Source organism: Amphiprion ocellaris, chromosome 3, assembly GCF_022539595.1.
Source record: "Amphiprion ocellaris isolate individual 3 ecotype Okinawa chromosome 3, ASM2253959v1, whole genome shotgun sequence".
NCBI classification, from domain to species: domain Eukaryota; kingdom Metazoa; phylum Chordata; class Actinopteri; family Pomacentridae; genus Amphiprion; species Amphiprion ocellaris.
In genome coordinates this window covers 39,815,326-39,825,068 of record NC_072768.1, presented here as the reverse complement: position 1 = coordinate 39,825,068, position 9,743 = coordinate 39,815,326, and positions in this window count along the sequence as shown.

Here is a 9,743-nt window from a genome sequence, read left to right as displayed (position 1 = left end):
CGTGCCATATGATGAAATAATGTAAAGGAGGTCATGTTATGTTACGTTATGTCCCGGCTGTCTGAAGTAGGTGAGGAGCAACACAAAAACAGTCCAAATGCTGGTTTGCAGAGGGTTAGACGAGTATTTATTTGAAAGAGTAAGTTTACAACAACACAACATGTGAGGGGGTTAAAAGCAAATGGGTGTGAGTAAAATAAAAATAAATAAACAGAACTAAAAGTGAACTTCACATTGACATTGATGGGCATTCCAACCAGGAACAAAGTAAAAGATAAACAATACAAAAAAACTCTTCCTGTTCACCTCTTAAAACCCCAAAACACACCTCAGTAGCTCCCTAAACTAAAACTACCAATGGGTTCCCTGTTTTCCTTTGTGAATAATTCAAAGGTCCCTCTCTATCTCCCCACACATCCACCAACCACTGGAACACATCTTCAAAGTTCTGCTGGACCAGCTCAGCTTCCCCTCAGAAGAAGTGCTGCCACCTGCCAGATGAAGGAACCTTTTGAGAGGCAGCTGGCATCGTGATTGGACTGTACTTTGGTCTGTTCCAATCCAGCTTCAGCTCCAGAGACGGCAGGTGGGACGAGTCAACGGAGGCCTGGTGGACGAAGACATGAAGCTGAGTACAATCCAGAAAACAACAGAGGAGGAGTGCAGCAGCCCAGGACCAGAACAACCAGAGTAGCATCGTATGTCTCTTAGAAAACATCATAGTAGAGCCTTTGGTATGAAAAAACACCATCATATACATCGTATATTGTACAAATAACAAGTCAAAGGAAAGAGACATACACTGTAGAATTGTAGTAATTGTGGGCTGACTGATTTACTGATTATTGGTATTTGATTTTTTACTGGTAATAAATACATTTACTTTGGCTCTGAACCTTTATCTACCTGTGGTCGCTCTGTCTTCTGGAGTGATTTGATTGGTTAGACGTCACCAATAAAACTCCTTTAACTTAACATCTGTAAAACATGAATCAACAAAAGGGTAACAACAAAGTTTTCTGTTAAAGTTCTTCTAAGTTTAACTCCAAGATTTTAAATACTTTCATTTACTGCAAATGAATATCTACTCCAAATGTCTCACTAATAATCATTATCAGCCTTAAAAACCCACAAAACACCCCTCTATACTGGACCACACTTAGTACAGTCCGGTTCCCCCTTCTATAAATCTGCTTGGAATCTTCCACTTCCTGTTTGTCAAAGTGGCCTTCTACCTGGACAGGTTTTGTTGGAGCTCATGCAACAAACATTTTGGGTAAGTGCACTTTAATATGGATGGATGACACTGAATTAGAGTCTGTTTTAATGAGACTGAGTTAAGATGTGTAGCTCTGTCATTAAATAGGAAATTATTTCCCAGAATTCACAGAGAAAAGTCTAAAATGTTTGCTAGGTTAGCATCCCACATGTTCTTTGGCTCAGCTAAAGCTAACTCTCTCCAACTTCTGGATCTCTTGAGTTGCTTGTTGTTAAAATATCTTGCTAGAGGTGCTGAAGCTCAGAAAGTCTGAGATGTTTGTTCAAAATAAGCTCATTCTCAAGTCTGATCTGAACTGTCCTCTTTTGTTTGAACTTTCCCTAAACTTAGGAGTTAATGACAGAGCAGCACATCCAGACTCAGTCTCATTTATGTAGAGATTAAACTTCAGTGTCATTCATTGATGTTAAAGTGCAGTTTTTCAAATGTTTGTTGCACATGCTCCCGACCAAACCAGTCCAGGTGGAAGACGATGTGAAGAGAAAGCTCCAGAGGATGAATATCACACATTTACATTGGAAATAAATGTCCTTTAATTAGACATTGTCATGCAAAAGTTGGATTTCCCTTTAATGATGTTCAAATCTTTGTTGAGTGTTTCGTTGATGTTGGTTTCTAAATGTTTTCTGACACTCGGCCCCAAAGATTAAAACCTTCTACGGCTCACAAGCTGCAACAATTCACACATTATCAACTATCTTTCTGACTAAACTAAGATAAAAAGTGAAAAACTGCCTGATTCCTGCATCATGAATGTAAATCTTTTTGGTTTTTATGACAGTAAACGGAATATATTTGGGTTTAACATTTTATAAACCAAAACAAGAAATGAATTAGTGGAGAAAACAATCAACAGATTAATGGACAAAGAAAATGTGTTTTCCAACATATATGGCTGAATTACTCCAACATTACGATACATACAGTTTTGATTCAATTTTATTAATGTAACGCCAACTACAGGTCAAATTGTCTCAAGACACTTTATTTTTATATTTTTTTGTCATATTTAAAATATGACAAAGTAAGAAATTTAATGCTCTTGACTAATCCAATTTATTATTTGGTTTTTAAGAGACTAAAGGACAATTAAAATAACTTTCTCCACTAAAACTAATAAACATGAGGTCAAATAGAAGGAAGAGTTTTAAATACTGCAGTCCCACGACGACAATAATAAAGTTTGTCAACAAAAACTAAATCTGCTGGTGGATTCCATTAAAGTCCTAATAAATGATAATAAAGTGTGATACTAAAGGTTTGTGGTGCTAAAAATGTTCAAGTAAAGATATGAAGTTGAACATGTGGATGGAGGTTGATAAAAGTTGATCTCCCTTCATTTCTGTGGAGCGACTCCATGGATTTTATGGATGGTGGTTAAAGACCTGCTTTTCTAGTTGTCTTCCTTCTAGTCACTGTAAAAAGTCAGTCCATCCTGACCGACTTCAACACCTCTTCATGACAACTTGTTCTGCCTCCGACCTGGTGGAAACTCCAGAAACTGGGGAAAACCTGTGGAGACTCGAAGAACTGGTGGAGACTCGAAGAACTCGTGGGGCGGGGGAAGGTGTGGTGGGTGGTGGGGGGAGGTGGGGAAGTAGAGGGGGGAGGCCGCCACCCACCTCCCCGCCTACTCTCCGCCCTGACTCCACCCAGACTCCGCCTTGGCTCCACCCATGCGGTCACTTCAGGAACTACGATGTCAAAGGGACGACGAATTTATTTCTTTGTATCTGATCTGTAGCTCAGTGAGTTAAGGATTTGCCTATGGAGCTGCAGGTCGCTGGTTCAAGACCAGACACTTCTTAAATTTTCTCAAAATCCTGACAAAGACAAAGAAAGAAAACTGCCAGCGGCGGGTCTTGAACCTGCAACCTTCCACTTGGTAGTCTTCTTCTTATCCCCCTGAGCTATTCGCTCAGATACTAAATTTTCTTTTTTTTGCGCATTTATCATCTATTTTTTGTCGTTTTCGAGTTTTTTTTTTAACTCGAGTCTCGACTCGACCGTTTTTCTCAGGAGGTTGGACTTCAGCCTTTGTGCTGGAGGGTGGAACCCTCAGTTCCAAGACTTTCCAAAGCCTCCACACCTCCCGAGTCCTCAGGACCTGAGCTTTCAGACAGTCTGAGGGCTGAAATTTTCTAAGTCCCACAGCAGTTCTCTGTTAGATTGAACCTTCAGACAGTCTGAGGACTGAAAACTTGAAAGTTCCTGAGTAGTTCTCTGTTAGTTTGAACCTTTAGACAGTCTGAGGACTGAAAACGTAAAAGTTCTTGAGTAGTTCTCTGTTAGTTTGAACCTTCAGACAGTCTGAGGACTGAAATCCTAAAAGTTTCTCAGTACTTCTCTGTTAGTTTGAACTTTCTGGTTAACAGAAGCCTTAAAACTTGTGACCATGAGTCTTGATTTCACATTTAGACCATCCATCTGAGTTCTTCTCAGACCTTCACCTGTGGGTTTTTTAGAAATCCTGAACAAACTTTGATTCTCTTCACTGAACAGTAAAGTTTGTGGAGATCAGAAGGTAACATTAGTTTGATCAATGCCTTCAACTACTAGTAGACTTTATCTGGAAGCAGTTTTCTGAAATGAGTTCTTAGTAAATCTGTCCACAATCAAACCAAGAACATAGAAAAAGGAAATGTTTGAAGAAACAACTTGATGTTTTCATTTTAGACTAGAAAACGCTGTAAGACACTTGATCTGTTTTTGGTCTTTTTGATCGTTTTATTGTCTCTTCTGTTTAATTTGATCTTCTAAAGTTTAACTGGTGTCTTTTCAAATGTTTTTTCCTTAGTTTGATTCTTCTTAAATGTTTAGTTTTGCTCTTTTCTCTCCTTTTATTCTTTTCTAATGTCTGATTTGATTTCCAAATGTTTTGTCTTTTTAATGTTTAATTGTTTTTTCAAATGTTTTATCGGCTTGTTTGAAAAATTTCCTTTTCTTTCCCAATGTTTAATTTTTCGATTAAATCTTTAAGGTTTTTCTTTTTGAATGTTTTACCACCTTTAAATGTTTAATTTTCTTTTAAATGTTTCATTGTATTTTCTGTTTAATTCCAATTTAAAGTTTTATTGTCTTTAAGATTTAATTTTCTAATTAAACATTTAATTTTCTAATTAAATGTTTTGTCTTTTTAAAGGTTTAATAATCTAAATCTTTTGTATTTTTAAATGTTTAATATTCTTCTTGTTTATTTGCATTTTTTAAAATATTTAATTATCTAAAATATTTCATCTTTAACATTTAATATTTTTGTTTAAAATTTTTGTTTAATTTCATAGTTACATGTTTTGTATCATCTGTAAATTATCTAATTAAATATTTTGTTTAATATAATTTAACTGTATTTAATGTTTAATTTTACTTTTAAGTTTTATTGTATTAATCTTTTTTCCTTTGATTCAATTGCTTTTTTTTAGTGTAGTTTATTTCTTTAATTTTTTTCTGTTAAGATTTTAACCCCAACCCTAAAAATGAAACAAACCCTTAAATCACAATGAAAACACTTCTGTTGTCACAATCATGAGTTAGTCAATTATTCAGTTTATCAATTCAACTTTATTTGTTTAGCACCTTTCACACAGACGACAAAACTAAACAAGCAAAGAGAAAAACTGCTAAAACTATGATTAAAACTCAAAAACATATTTTAAAAAAAAAAAAGATTTAACATGGTAATAAAATCTGTTGTGTTCAGGGGATGGAGGGAGTTTATTTAAGTCTTCTTGGGCTCACATGGGAAATCATATAAAATGTAAACTTGATATTCAGTCTAAGGAAACTGCAGAGCAACAGAAGAACCAACAATATCTCCTGTTTTCTCCTTTAATGAGTCGACTCTTCTTGTGCTTTCAGACTAAAGAACTACAGACTCTTCACAACCTGCTCAAACTCTTGGTACAGGACCTCACCACACGGGTCAAGAAGGTTTCTGTCTCATTTCTACTCTGAAGCTCACCTTCTCCTGCTCAAACTGCTGACAAATGTTTCTGCTGCTCTAAAGTCTGGTCTCCAGAACTTCCTAAAAACTCTCAAAGTCTCTTCTGCTGCAGGTTGCTTTGTAGAACTGTTCCAGAAAACCTCACTAAACCACATGGAGGAGCCTCAAGATAGTCGTCCAAATGAAACCATACAAAAACCAAACTAGCACAACCCAAACGCTAAAGTCTCCTGCAGCCTACCAGAGAATCTCTGAGAACAGAGAATCAGGACAGGAACTCTTACCTTCTGGACAACCAACGCTGGTTCACAAACAAGAATACAGAATGTGTCTGACCAAAAACCTCTGAAGACTCACTACAGCCAAGATAAAGACACAACTCAGCTGCACCAAATCCACTAATCACTGCACACATTAGCACCATGTACTAACTGTGGCTAAAGAGCCACATTTACCAAGACAACTATCCAGTACAAAGCCCTAAAACACACCAAGAAACACATTAAAGATGATTTTACTGCTGGAAGCTGCAAGCCAACGCCTAAAGAACAAACTAAAGCAATGGAACCAAACCCAGTCCACTGGTGAAGAGAAGCAGAGGAAATGTTTGTCTGCAGCTAAACAAAGCAGGAAGACACTGAGCTGCTCAGGTGTTCCTGATAACACCAAGCAGCCACCTGGACAGCCAATAGGAACACAGCTTCCTGGAAGTCCAGAGGACTGGCTTAGTGAAGTAAATTTAGTTTAAAGTTGAAGCAGAAAGTTAACAAAGAAAGTTGAAAACCACCTTCTGATACCTGAAATCTCTGAGTTTTCACACAAAGAACACCTGAACATGTCAAACTTGTTCCATAGTAGAACCCTCATTGTAATCTGGGTAATAACCCGGGTTCCTCATTCCTCATCACAGAACAAACCAACCAGTTAGATTCACTGACGGACCCATGAACACATCATTCCTGAAAGTTTAAAGCAGTAAACTGCACGTCTTACCATCAGCAGGAGGAAAATCTGATGTTCTTCTACAGGTTTCCACAACAAACAGCTGAACAGGGACAGCAGGTCAAAGATGTTTTTTTCCAGAAAGAATAAAGCTTTACAGTTAGTCCTTGTATCGACATGCACCTCAGATCGACCGCTGCCAGGTCTGTGGGATCGTCTTTGAGGGTAGAAGTCCAAACCTGTTGCATCCAGTTTTCACTTCCTGGAATAATTAGATGACATTCCCAACAAGCACAAAGACAGAAATACATGTGAAACATCAAATGCAGTTTGTAACATGATGCGTTTACCTCATCTCCATGGACATGTTGACCTTTAGCTGCTGTGTTTCTTTGGGCTGTGGAGTCAAATATCTGAATAGAATTGATGCAAAATGACAAAGATTTCTTTAGTTCAGTTTGGACTAAACAAATAACAGCAGCATAAATCTCAAACATCATTATGAGGAGTCTGGATTGAGGTTTCTCACTTGATAATGATCAAAACATGAAATTTAGCTTGGTTTAAAGGAATATTCCATCTTAAATCTTTGAATGTTGACCTAAAAGGTTGGTTTAAGGAAGTATTCCACCTACAAGGTCCTCAAACATCCACCTTAAAGGAACATTCCACTAAAAATCCTTGGACATGCACCTAAAATGTTGCTTTAACTGAGTATTCCATTCAAAATCCTCAAAGAGACCTGAGGGGCTGGTTAAAAGGAATATTCCACCTAAAACCTCAAATATAGACCCCAAAGGGTGGTTTAGAAAAAATCCTTCAATGTAGACCAAAAAGTTAGTATGGAGGAATATTCCACCTGAAATGTAGACCTGAGAAGTTGGTTTGGAAGAATATACCATCCTAAACATCCTTAAATGTAGACTAAAAGATGGTTTGGAAGAAAATTCCACCTAAAATCCTCCAATGTAGACCTAAAAGGTGAGTTTAATGGTATATTCCACCTAAAATTCACTACTGTAGACCTTGGAGGTTGGTCTGATGGTATATTCCACCCAACATCCTGGAACATAAACTTAAAAAGTTCGTTCAAAGGAATATTTCACCTAAAATCTTTCAATGTAGACCAAAAAAATCTTGGTGTAAAGGAGTATTCCACCTTAAATGTAGACCTAAAGGATGTTTTGGAGTAATATTCTACTCTAAAATCTTCCAATGTAGACCTAAAAGGTTGATCTGATGGTATATTCTACCCAACATCCTGGAACATTTACCTAAAAGGTTGGTTTAATGGTATATTCCCAGAAGAACCCTTGAACATTGGGCTTAATGGTATATTCCACCCAAAATACTGGTACATATACCAAGAAGTCAGTGTAAAGGAAATGTAGACCTAAAAGAATTGCTTAAAGGAATATTTAAAGTATTATTTTCATTATTTAATAATCTGTTATCAGTCAGAATCCTGGTAAACTTATTTTCATCAGTTTTTTAGTGGAAGTCACAAATAAAGGAGCTCTTGGTTTTTCCCAGCGTTACTGAGTCCAAAGCTGCTGTTTCAACACAGAACGTTCACATGCATCCACAAACCTCTCAGCACTCAAACACCCACAGACAGGAGGCCGGCTGGACCGAGGCTCGGCGGCGTCCTCAGACCCACGAGTCGGGGAGTCGCTGAACTTGTTGGTCCGGTTTGAAGGCCTCCATGTGGTCCAGTAGAAGTCCACGTACAGGGTTCCCACTCTTTCCCTGAAATGATTTTCCAGGGCTTTTCCAGGACATTTCCAGCAGAGACACACGTTATCACATCATACACTAATACATTCCTGTCCCTCTCATTCTTTGGAAGTGTTCTTTACTACAGCTGTAACCTGCATTTACCCAGATTGTTTCTATATTTATTACTCAGACATTTGATGTGCAGTCTATGGCTATAATTTATCCATGAAAAATAATTATGACAAAATTTTGATAGAATAATGCAAACACACCCACAGATTACAGCGTAGCGCTTCACTAGCATGACAAACTGGAGTTACAGTGTTCAACTGGGCAATTCCCAACTCAACTTTCTCTTTTCTTTTACTTTCTCTGGTGCAATTCATTTAAAAATGTTTGTATATTTTCAATAAATCACTGAAAAACTATTTCCTTTGTTTCATGTCAGTTTACTGCACAACTTAGATTTTTTACACATCTGGCACCTGAATTTCTCAGACATAATTACAATCAAAATCACTGCCAAAATACCCAAATCATAAAATGTCATAAATATAACTAAAATGTCAAAATAAAACTTTATCCTGCAGTGCAATAAGGTCAATATAAAACAATGTCATTCTAATAAAAATGCTCCTCCAAGAAGTTGCTGAGTTATTTTAGCTTCTTGATCCCTGCTAGCGGTTCAAATGAACATGTCATAGTTCCAGTCTTCTCCTCTTCCCTGAGGTCTCTGTGCACATCTCACTCTGTTGACAACTACTTTTATTGGAAATTAATGTCGATTAAGTCGACATGAAAAGTGGTTAATCTGTCTAATTTCTTCTCTCCATCTATCTGTGCACATAGTAATACAACAGAATTCCTCATGTTGTTTTCATTCCCTTATTTCTGTCAGACAGTAAAACAGGTGGGAACTACTGAGTGAAACGTGTTCCATTCAGATTACCTGTTAAACTCTCGCTGTGCTGAAATCACAGATGTTGCATCTCACAGCCAATCAGGAAGCGACACGCCCACTAGAACTCTCCTCTGCTGTCACTCCACGGAGGACAGAGAGGATCCTGTGGCCGCCCACGGGAGAGAAAACCCTCACACTGGTGGACCAACACTAGCCACACTTTTCAGCTTACAGTCACTAGTTTTATCTCTAGGCGATCAGTCCTTAACGGGGTCTGAAAAGTCGCTAAACTGGAAGAACTGGGATGCAGAACTGCTGGAAACGGAAACGCAGATTTGATTGGCTGGTAGCGTCACGTGGGGCGCTGCGCCGGCTGGAAGCAGAGAAGCCCCATTATATATATATTATTATTATATATATTATATGCCTTAATGTTGCCCAGAAGATAAGGAGACAACACACATGCATGCGCAGAACTTTTAACCTGTTTGCATTGACAGGGGGAGGATAAATATTTTCCAGGGTAAGTTCACCGTTTCCTGGACATTTGACCTTTTTTCTCATTTTCCATGTTTTCCGTGACTGGAAATTGGTCAACCATTTTCCAGGTTTTCCAGGACGCGTGGGAACCCTGGAAGTATATTTTCAGTTTATCAAGCATTAATTACAAGTGAAATAAACTGAACTCTTCAGATTCATGATGGTATAATGGCTCAGTGGGTAGAGTGGCCGTCTTGTAACTGGAGGGTTGCTGGTTCGATCCCTGGTCTGCAGAGCTCATGTCCAGGTGTCCCTGAGCAAAACACTGAACTCCTAACTGCTCCTGATGGGTTGTGGTTAGCGCCTAGCATGGCAGCTTCCACCATCAGTGTGTGAATGTATGTGTGAATGTGATGTATAATGTAAAGTGCTTTGGGTATCGTTACAGGTAAAGCACTATATAAATACAGACCACTTAC